Source organism: Parasteatoda tepidariorum, chromosome 3 (genome assembly GCF_982258835.1).
Source record: "Parasteatoda tepidariorum strain Cologne lab strain chromosome 3, Ptep-v5.0, whole genome shotgun sequence".
Taxonomy (NCBI): Eukaryota; Metazoa; Arthropoda; class Arachnida; order Araneae; family Theridiidae; genus Parasteatoda; species Parasteatoda tepidariorum.
In genome coordinates, this window is record NC_141757.1 from 21,152,359 (window position 1) to 21,164,600 (window position 12,242).

At 31.3% G+C, this 12,242-nt stretch overlaps 1 long non-coding RNA gene across 3 annotated transcripts in view; it reads left to right on the forward strand.

Annotated features, from left to right (window-relative positions):
• LOC110282747 (uncharacterized) overlaps window positions 1–12,242 on the forward strand; it is a 386,528-nt gene that overhangs the window by 259,851 nt on the left and 114,435 nt on the right. The window contains exon 3 of one of the 3 annotated variants that reach the window (XR_015432450.1): window positions 10,492–10,559. The exons of the other annotated variants lie outside the window; for them this stretch is intronic. This is a non-coding gene — a long non-coding RNA (uncharacterized LOC110282747). The remainder of the gene's footprint in view (window positions 1–10,491; window positions 10,560–12,242) is intronic. 3 annotated transcript variants of the gene reach the window in all.

Sequence of the window (12,242 nt, forward strand, 5' to 3'; positions counted from 1 at the left end):
ACCTGATCCAGGAGTTCTCTTGTCTTCTGAATTGGGTTCAAAATTTCAAGGCTACGGAGTTGAGCATTAGTAGTCGTAAACCCAAAAAATTGGTTCAGCTATTCAACGACGGTTATAAAATAAAATATATATAGCATGAGTATGCTATCAAAAGCTGAGTATAAAGACTTGAGCTTTTTTACCAAAAATATCATCAGTGATTTTTCAACCAAAAGTTTCCTTGCAACTTTGACATTAGACCAACTATATGTGGACATTGAATTCTTAGAAATTTTTTCTAAACATCGTTCGATAAACATCAAAAGGAAAATACATAAAATGTTTAATAAATTACAACAAAATCGTATCACATTCCCAATGATCCTTGATATTTCGAATGATTATCACTGACAAAATTGTGGACAAAGCGTCGTTTGTTCTATTTGATTATTGTATCATCTGGTAGGCTTAGGCTACAGTGAAGCCAACTTTCATATATGATTCATTTTCTGATAGCTTTTGTTTAGTAGAAAAAGCAAACAGCTCAAATGCACACATGGCAAAAATTTAATCATCCGCGAGCTCCATCTTTCCTATTATTAGCTTCGAATCTCTTCTATGAATTTGTGATTACGGGGACCAAAATGTTGAGGCCGCGTAGGTAAGGGCGATGCAGGAAATCAAACCCAAGGTATTAGGGCTCTTGTTTGCCAACCACTCGTCGACTACCCTCGAACAGCAAACGAGCTGTTCTCTCGCCTGGGTCCTCGGCTTTCCTGCGCTTTCAATGACTAAAAGTTTGCTTTCAACTTGTAATTCTGTTTCATTTGTGTCCCAATGAGATTGTAACATAGCGCCTATGGACAGTCCCTGGAGTGTTTCTACATACTACATCCGTCGCCAAATAGGTTCTGAGGTGGGAAAATTCGATTTGGTTCGAAAGGAGCGTGTGACATTCATTCGCTGTGTTTGACAGAAAATAAATCGTTCGCATTTTTTTTTCGTTTGCAGCGTTGGGTTACTATTTTCTTAGATTCTTTTGCTTCTCTGTATTTTGTCATAGTAACGTAAATTCATCTAGTTTATGCGAAATAAAATTGCGATATTTTAAATTTAAACCGAAATGAAAATGTGGATATTAAATAAATAATCCCGAGAAGCTGAAACGGTAAGATAATATTCGATTAAAAAACTTCTTAAAAAATATTCGGATGGAAATAAATGACGACGTGTTTCAAGCGCTCAAAAATGGGCACCCATTCTCAAGACTTGGAAGACGTGAATGAGAAGAAACAAAACTGATTTGAAACATGAAACTTAATGTTGAGTTGCTATTGAAAAATAGAAAATAAAGGTGAAAAACAAAACTAGAGAAACTTCGGCACCCGAGAGTGAAACAAAACGAAAAATAAATATATAAAATAAAATAATTGTGAGGAAGAGACAAAACAAGAAAAACCATTGTGGGCGAAAGAGGATTACCAGGGTAAAATGCATTCCTACGTGCTATGAAGAGGTGGTTAGGAGTTAATGTAATTAACAAGGGAACTAGCATTCATGTGAATGAAACAAGATTCCAGGACATCAAGATGACCTGGATATAATGTTGGTGCCAAGATTCTAACAATTTACATTAAATGTAATTGAAGATATGTTGAATTCTACATAATGGTCGTATCTATCGTGTTCCTGAAGACCAAGCGTATGAAAATTAATTGCTCTTTGAAATCAATTTGATAACTTATCAATTGTTACACACAGTTGGAATCTTGATCATAAACTGAATTTCAACGATGATAAAATTACTTCCATCCATGTCACATTAGCTCATCGTGACACCCTGTAATCTTTTTTCATTCATATGAATGTTGATTCTCTTGTTAGCCACATTAGTTCCTCACAACCTCTCCATTGCGCATGGAAGCACATTTTACCCTGGTTTGCCTTCTCAGTCACAGTGGTTTTTCTTGTTTTGTTTTTTCATCTTTATTTATTTATATATTTATTCTTAGTCACACTTTTGGCTTCTGCTGTTTTTCTAGCTACGTTTTTCACCTTTATTTTCTACATTCCGTTTGCAACTTTACGTCTTATAACCGAAATAATTTCGTTTTTCTCATTTAAGTCTGGCAAGTCTTTAGAGTGAGCTCATATATTTGAGCCCTTGTAACATGTCAACTTTTATTTTTATCTACACATTTTTTAAGTCAATGAAGATTTTTAATCAAATAAGAATGCGGATAAATTATATATAATTTTATATAGTGTCAAGACTAGATTCATTAATTTATGAAGTTAAGTTGTCTAACACAGTGATTCATAAAGTATCATATGTTTTACGTTCAATTTTATTGTTCCAAAATCATTTCTTAAAAAAATAAAATAAATAAAATTTAAAAAATAATAAATAAATAAAATTTAAAAAAAATAGTAAGTAAGTAAAATTAAAAAAATAACGAATAAATAAAATTAAAAAAATAATAAATAAATAAAATTAAAAAAAAAGTAAATAAAATTTAAAAAATAATAAATAAATAAAATTAAAAAAAATAATAAATAAATAAAAATTAAACCCTTTGGGAACTAAATGTAGAAGAATTGTTTATTAGCATACGAAATAATAACAATAAGACAAATATGAAATCATTTTATTTATTAACTAAGGGGAGAATAAACAACCAGGTTTCATTTTATTTGATTAATTTTTAAGACAAAAAATCTTGGTGCAGAATTTAATTAAAGATTTAAGTGATATTGTCCATATTCTAAAGCATAATTTAATATAAAATTAGGCTAATTTGGTGTCAAAAATAATTTTAATTTTCCCTCCTTAGCAGAAACAAATTACAAATGGGATAAGGAATGATTGAAAATTTAATATATTTTCATGTGTCGTCAAGCATCTAAAATATATAAAATTAACCAATATAGTTGATCTTAAATTATTATTTTTTGAAATCAAGGTTGTTGTTCTTTGTACAGTGATTTGCAGTTTTAATTCAATAGCAGAACCTAATTTAGAGAAATTTCCTACAAAAAGTAACACATAGATAAACATATTTTGACAATTTAGCGTTAAAAACGAGGACCGTAGTAAATAACCATCAGAAATGGCATTATTTTTCTTTCACAACGTGAAATGATATTGTTCAATATAACTTAAAATATATTGCCAATTATTTATATTCTTTCTCCCAATACTCGATCCAGGAGTTCCTTTGTCTTCTGGATTGGGTTCAAGATTACAATGCTACGAAGTTAAACATCAGTAGTCGTAAACTCAAAAATTGGGTCGGCTGTTCAAAGACAGTTATTAAAGGAAATAAAAAATAATTTTTGCTATTAATACTCATTTACACTCTATTAAAATAATGTATTACATTATATAAATTATTTATACTAATTTTAAATAAATCTATTGTTTCTTGCACTTAAAAAAATAGAATAATCATTTGATTTATTGCAAAATTATTCATATCATAGTAACAATAATAATAATAATAATAGCCTTTTTAGTCCGAATTGTTGTTATTTTTAGCCCATTTTTAAGTATTACCGTTATGAAATCTTATAACTAATCAATAAAAAAATTTTACTTTTCAATAAAATTTTGAATTTTGAAAATAATTTTCGAAAATTATAAAAAAGAATTTTGCAATCTCATCATTGCAGATGTATTCTTAGAAAGCTTTAAAATTTCCTAATTATTCCAAAAAGCTTTAGAAAACTTTCGATAGTAAAAAAAAAGTCAAATACGGGGCTGCCAACTTTCTACGCTTTTTGAAAAAATTTCTTCTATTGGTTGTTGTTGTTGTTGTTAATTTACGTCGCACTAGAGCTGCACAATGGGCTATTGGCGACGGTCTGGGAAACATCCCGAAGGATGATACGAAGACATGCCATCACAATTTTGATCCTCTGCAGAGGGGATGGCACCCCCGCTTCGGTAGCCCGACGACCTGCGCGCGAAGTCGAGCACTTTACGGTAGCACAGTTTAACGAGGACCAATACCGCACACCCTTGGTCCCTACGCAGACTGATCCAAGTGGTTCTTCTATTGGTAGCTTGGCTTGTGTTTTGATGTATGATTATTTGTCTCGTAAATTTCACTTAAAATTGTTTTCACTACATAAAAATGATTTAAAAGTTTATATAAAACGCAACTTTGTTCCTGGTTTCTCGAAGGCTTTCTAAATGTTGGAAAAATTACTAAACTTTCTGAGAGCTTTAGTTTTTAATGGAATACCTGCGAGTGACGTAGTGTGTATATCCCGAATCTGATTGGTAGTCGAAACATGACATTTGTTTACGCTAGCAACTGTACTTTCCATTTTATTTTGAGTAAGACAAGCCCGTCAAGTATCAATTTTTGCAATCTACATATTCTATATTCTTTCACAAAGATTTCAGTTCTTTCATTATACATTTCTTACTTAACACAAAGACAGGCACAAAGACCTGCAGAACATAAACAAACTAATTATGCATCGAAGTTGCCGAAGACATAAAACAGAAATATATCACGGTTACAACAAAATACACAAATCAGAAATCTAAGTTAAGTAAAAGATGTAGACAAGAAATAATTATATTTTAACAAATTCGATATGAGATACGACGTTGTATTTAATTAACTTAAGTTAATTAACTAGTTAATTAACGTTCTAACTTATGTGGAGTAACTCAGATGGACTTTAAATCGCCATGTTATTTATAAACGATCAGCTGGCTCTGAGGTCATAGGTCACGTGTCTTGGTATCTGTGATCGTCTTTTTCTCCAGATAAAGTATTCTATTTTCTACCACTCTGTAAGAAATTTTTCGAAAAGCGTAGTGGTTAGCCAGCATGTAAATATAATAGTTTTAACATACTTCGCTCGACAATATCTAAGAACGAATGATAATAGCAACGATAGCATCCACAAAATTGAAGGTAAGAAAATGTGGAAATTATCAAGACTGCGAAATACAGTAAGACGTGTTATACTTATGTAAATTTTTGGTTGTCAAACTACTTTGTCACAGGACAGCGTTGATAAGAGATATAAAGGTTTTGACGCGTATTGAGTGCTGCAAGTCAGAATCAAAGTTTAAAGGGAAACAATCAATTGACGAACTTGCAATTTTCGATATGTCTTCCCGATGTTTTGTTAGATGATTTTACGCGTGACCGTATTATCGGCAAGATTGAAAAGAAAAACAGAAAAATTACAGATGTTGCCAAACAGTTTAATGTCAGATACAGTGTTGTTTCAAGGCCTTGGAAATTATATAAAACAACAGGAATGTGTCACGGAGGAGGTCGTGTTCCATGTACGACTCCGGCAAAAGACTGGTACATAGTGCTTTTGACAAAGAGGAACAATCGCAGTACAGCCAATAAGGTAGCATGCTGCTATTGTGAAGGTGCTCGGTTTCATGCTGCTATTGGCAAGCAAATCTCCTGAAAAACTGTCGTCAGACTCTTGTGAGCGGGAGGACTGAACCATCTTCGATCAAGCATGTGCATACCATTGCCCAAACTTCCTGCTTGCCCTTTTGCAATGGTGCCTTTAGCATCACAGTTGGAGCTAAGAGGATTAGGCTTGCTTACTGTTCTTAGAGTAGACACAATTTCATGTCTGATTGTCGAAGTCAAATGGTCAGCTGGCTTGAGATTGGTACCACGTATTGTCAAGCGAAGATACAGGAAAAGTTTCGATATCCTATTTGCAGTGCCATGCTATGAGCTGGTATTATGATGCCCCTCTATGTGCTTCCAACTGGAACTACTGTTGTCCAACGCTACATTAATGATATTCGGCTGTCTCATGTTCACTTGTTCCGTGATGCTATCAATGATAAAATTGTTTTTTGAACGACAACGCAACATGTCATCCAGAAGTGTGAAGAGAGCGATGATATTTAACGACTCGTATGGCCAGCAGGTTCTCTAGATCTATATCCTATTCAAAGAATGAGGGATGCTTTGGGAAGGAGTGTTGCTGGTCGATAATGCCCTGAAATAAACAATGATACCTTGATCCTTGCACTAACAGAAGATAGGGACAAATTACCCCGACAGCTGTTGAATGCTGTTGTGAAAAGCATGCCACGACTTCTGAAAACTTGCATAGTTCTCCATGTTGTTCATACCCCCTATTGGCATCTTCCATTAGGATGCCAACAAATGATATTTGAATTTTTTTTCATTTTCACGTTTTGAGCACACAAAAAAATTTTGTTCCTTGAATACATTTCGAACCTTTGGAGTTTCAAAGCACAGTAAATTATTATTATATTTTTAATGTTTTAACATTCTGAAATTCTTTTATTTCTTTAGTATTTAACCAAGATTAAGTTTTTATGCGCCATGCAGCCATTTGTAGTCCGTCCTTAGTAATTGCCCAGCAGTTTAGTTATAATTATGTTGGAAGTGCAAAAAGTAATTTGAAACCATTCGTTTTCAGTTATTGCAATTTATTCCTTACCTAAAAATAAGATGAATTAAGATGAATAACTTTTCAAATTAACAAAAATATCAATAATTATATTCAGAGTGGGTAGCTATGAGCTTTTTATCGGAAAAAATTAACCATGCAGATTTTTAGTGTATGCAAGTATAATAGTTAAGTTTGAATAGAATTGTTATGTTGAAAATGGGAAAAATTTATAGCAAGTGCATTTCTAACAAATAATATTCCATTTGGAAAAAAAAGTAGCTAGAGCAAATGAATGCATAATTTAAAAATTAAATATTTTGAACCTGGAACCTTACAAATGAGCAACTGGATTTCAAATTTTTACAAATGAATTATGCTCAAAAAGAAGATGGAAATTTTATTAACAAAATAAAGTTGTCATTTTATAACGTCTTATAAATACCCTGTTTGCCATAAACGTTACGTCAAATAAAATAAAAAAAACCTCTGTGCATCCTACTATCCACTAAAAAAACCACAAATAATCCTCCACTATACGTGTTAAAATTCTCTCAACCATGACCCACATCCCACAAAATAGATCTATGCTATTTATTTTCAAACACCACCATTATAAAATATAAAAACACTTGTAATTTTTTTCTTCCCTTTGAGGCAAATAAAGGGAATAGCGGGAAGATAAAACGCCTCAATTTTACAACAATTTGTTAAAAAAAAAAATTAGTTCAGAGCTAGCTTTTCTCATTTTTTTCCTATTTTATTTTCACTTTTTGTTCAGCTGGGTGTTTACAACTCCATTTTGGATCCCGCATTATTCAGTTACATAAAGGAACTTATTCAGTACATTTTCAATGGTGGTCATAATAGATCGTTTCTTTCATCATTAACTGTATTAGTTCACTATTGTTCAGTTCAATGAAATCCTAAAAGCTCTCTCTCTCTATATATATATAGCCTATGGATTGCTAAAAATAGAACATGCTATTTCTCAATTATTTGAGCGGAAATATCGATAGTAAGGAGTAGGTCTTTCTTTTGTTTCTTTTGCAAGAGTTGTAGAATGTTTATAATTGATACAAATTCTATTTACGGAAGTTAATATTCAGATGTATCTATCTGTCATTCACTGGCGTAAGAAATTAGGAGAATTTGCAGACTTGGTTGATTATCTCCGGAACTACTGGTTCGATTTTAATGAAATTTGATCTGTACATGCATTGATACAATACAAAACAAATAACCATTCAACAATTGTGACACACCCACATGATCATCTGTGACGCTCGTTGGGTTCGGAAGGTATTAAACAGCGATTGCAGAATAAACAGAAAAAAGGGTTAATAGGGGGCATACATGGCAACGCTACTTTTAAAAAGTAACGAGTAAAAGTACAAGTATTTTTAAAAAAAAGTAACGAGTAAAAAGTAAAAGGTTCTTATTTTAAAAAGTAACGAGTAAAAGCACAAGTACTAAACAAAAAAAATAACTATTTAAAAGTACATTTCGAGAAAATCAAAGATTCAAAGAAACCTGAAATTTTATTGAATAATATTCTTATGTTCTTTAATGTTTTGCAAAATTGTTGTTATTTATTTAATTATTTTTAATTTTGAAAGTTATGGACATTAATTTATTTTTAAATTCGGAAGAATATTATATTATAATTTTATAATATAATCGTATAATACAATTTTAAAATCAAATATAATTTTAATATCAAACTTTTTATGGATTTGCACGAAAAAGAAATTTTATCTATTGATTTTTATTTTTGGTTTATTATTTTTATTTATTTAAATTACCATTAATTTAAAATTGTTTTACTCTATGAAAACGCGTTTTAAAAGCACAAACATAAACAAAGCAAACACGGGGTTTCAGATAACTTTGTGATCTTTGAGCTAGTAAAAAATAATTGAATGTGCAGTATAAGTTGAAACAGAATGTATTTAAACACGAAGTTAGTTGTGAACGTATATATATTGCACATTAATTTTATAAATTAAAAAAACGGGGAAAGAACATGTGGAGAAAGATTAAATTAAAATTTTTTTAATTTAATCTTTCTTTTTTTTTTTTTTTTTTAAGAAAGCTTACCGAGTTTTAGAAAAACGCAACGATTTCATTCGAAATTTCCGTTACAAATACTTGTACTTTTTCCCTAAAAAAGTAACGACAGTACAAGTAAAAGTACCAAATTTAAAAAGTAACGAAGTACAAGTAAAAGTACGTACTTTTTACTTGTACCGGCGGTACAAGTAACGAAAGTAAAAGTACTGCCATATATGATAAGGGGTATGGTCCCCTTCTGCAGAGACACAGACCTTGCAGAGTGTTTTCATACTTGAAATAAAGCAGTTTATCTTTTCCTTTGGCAATAGGCCTGATTTGTCCTGTGGCAATTTCATACCTTCCTACTCCAACGAGTGTTGCGCACGATCATGGGTGTGTATTACAATTGTTGAATGGTTATTTGTTTTGTATTGTATCGATGTATGTACACATCAAATTTCATTAAAATCGGTCCAGAGTAGTTTTAGAGATAATCGACCAAGTCTGCAAATTCTCTTAATTCTTACACCAGTTTAGTTTGTTGAAGTATTATGGTTAGATTGTGATGTTTAAGATTGTAAGGTTTAGATTAGTTTATTAGTTAGATTATTCGAATAAGTTAACTTTTCAGTTTTGCAATATTAGTGTCACTGTATTGTTCAGTCTATTATTATTGCAATGAGAATCTATTGCTAATGAAACAAGAATTATAACTTTGAATACCATCATTTCCAATAAACCAATACAACAGCAAACGATAAAATTACCAAATGAATGGTTTAAAACCATAAACATTAGTTACATTATCAAAATTATATATTTTTTCTTTTTTTTTAATAAATTTTTCTCATTAATTATTTTATTTTATTTTTTTATTTATTAATTTCTTATTCTGAAATGTCATTACTACACAGTATACTAACTTTGACAGAATTTTTTTCCTCGTGTGCAATAGTTTCGATTTAAATAAAATTAATGCTATTGAAACTTTTTTTAATTTTATTTTAAAACAACAGATTATCCTAGACTTTAAATAATATCGGAATTGAGTATGTTACATAATTTGAATTACGAGTATAATATGCAGGGAAGTGTTGAAAAAAAAAATTTTGCTTTTGAGAATATAAAACGCCAGTTTACTTACAATTTGGAGAATATAGTTTTGAATTTTACGCATCTTTAAAACCTGTCAACTTACAAGTGCCCGGTATTATTCAATTCTATAACATTGACTTGTTTCTCGGTTGTGGTAGCTAAGAACAAACATACGATCGCACAGGGGTACGCAAGCCAATAAGTTATTGTTTTTTTCTTACTGATACTCGTTAATACTCTCGTATGTACTCAATTGCATCAAAACTTTATGGCAGCTGATACTTTAAAAACTTTCCTGATTTATTTATTGATAAAAATTTTAGAGTGAAATTGCCAAACCATTTAAAAATATTCTTCATATATACTGGGTAATATATACTTCGCATGTATCATAATATTAGGGAGATTTCGCACTTTTCCGTTCCCGTGCGCAAGATTTGAAGTAATTGCCCATGATCGAGTTAATTTTAGATGATACGTATCATTACGTTGTATGGCGTAACGATACAAACACAAAGCTACAAGCTCTCTGTACATGGCTGTTAAACGTTGTTTTGTGTTTAAGTCTACCTTCAAACTAAAAACATGAGCATGGAATACGAATTTGAAGAAATGTATTGATGAAATTTTGAAATGAATCGTTCTATATTGCATCTAACTTACCTGTGTACTTTAAAGTCAACTACTGTAAGTTAGGGTTATTTCTGGATCTCAGTAACTAACTTTTGTACTCAGTAACTATCTTCAGTAACTAAGTTTTGTTCAATCTTCGACCACAAATCTAAATAATAAACTGCATTCTTTATCGGTGAATTCATCAAAATCAACTAATTTTTTCTGGTCACAGAATCGCAGTTTCACGTAAAGCAAAGCTTTGAGTCATGTACCACAGCTTTGTAGAGATCGTCTACGTCCATTGTAAATGTTTGTTTTGGTTTTTAGGTCAAAGTTAAAATTTTGTTCCCCTACGTTTGCGCTGGCGGGTTTTTGCAAAATCTCTTATTCCATGGGTAAGTATCCACGGGTAAGTTTGATATTTTGTCACTGGCCCATTTTACCAGAATTATCGCATACGCACTTCTAGTGTGCATGCAACAGTTACTTAACAATTACTCAAAACCTTGCGTACGGTAGCTAACGTAAATTTGCGAAATCTTCCTAATCCTTAAAAATTGATCGTAAAAAATTAATTATCAAAAAAGTATTAAAGTTAAAAGGAATTGAGATTGCTCTTAGATGATGAAATATATTTACGAGCAAAGATAAATAAATAAGAAATAAATCAATAAAAATTTAATCAATATTAAAAAAATACATAAAAGAAAAATAGTCTCATGATTAGAGATACAAAACGGAAAAGTTTAAGCAAAATATAAACGTAGAGCATATAAACATGGAACTTAAACAGAATATAAACATGAAAATAAAACAGAAAATAAAAACAAAATATAAACAAGATATAAACACGGAATGTAAACAAAATATAAACATGGAGCATAAACAAAATATAAATATGAAACTTAAACAAAATATGGATCACAAACGGAAACAAGGTTTGTTTACATTTGTTATGCTCCAGATTTAAGGTCATAATTTAATATGAGGCTTCGAAAATGGTAAACAAATAATAAGTTAAGCATACAATTATTTATATGATCAGCATAAACAAAAGTTTTCATTTATTTTTTATTATTTTAGAGACTAAGATTAAATACCAAAATAAAACAAAGCATATTTTCTTAAAGCAAAGTATATTATTTCTCGAAACATATTACAAAAAAAATAACAGAAATTAGAATAATCTTGGATTTTTCAAACACTCTGCAAAAATTCCCTTCTACTTTATCTATTCACCCTCAAAAGACTCTAAAAGGGGAATTAACAAATGAATTTATTCCAAAACATCCCTAAGATTCTATGGGATGCTGAAGAGCAACTCAAGTTATGGAGGAGGGGGGGAGGGGTTTCTCCATTGCGGAAACTCGACACGCATTAAAGAGATCTATAGATGACGCAACCCAAAAATAAAATAAAATAAAAAGCAAAAAAAAATTGTTTGGATGTAGGGGAGAGGGGGTGGAAGTAAAAAGGGTAGCCATGCCCTTCCTGCAGTACTCACTCTCACCGGAAGTACGAATACAAAGCAGCGGAAGCGAAAAAACCCCATCACTAGTCTATTCTTCTCTTCTTTGCTCCTTCCTATCTGCATGGCTAATATCTGACCCTGTCTCCTCCCCACCACCCACGTCCATCATCTCTCCCCTTCCCCTCTCTCTTCTTCTCTGCCTCCAACTGTTTGTTTTTTCTCTAAAAAAAAGAAAGAAGGAAAAAACTGTGGCTATCCTTGTCCATTTTGTATTGACCTTCTAATTCTTTTTGACCATCATCGTGAAAATTTGTTGTGAAAGAGTATCTTTTTGTCGGTATTTGTTGTAGCTTCTTTTTTTATTCGTGTTGGGGGACAGATTTTGTAACTTTTATGCTGTGAAAGCCTGCTATAACGACAGTTCAATATAGCAGATTGATTAGTCGTTGTAGCGAGCTTGTTGTTACAAGCATTACAAAAAGGAAAACATTCCATATATTAAACATTATTAAAAACTTCATTCGCTTAAAAAATATACAAATTGGAAATAACAAAAAAAAGTTTCAAGCACTCGAAAATAAGCACCCATTTTCAAAACTTGCTGCAC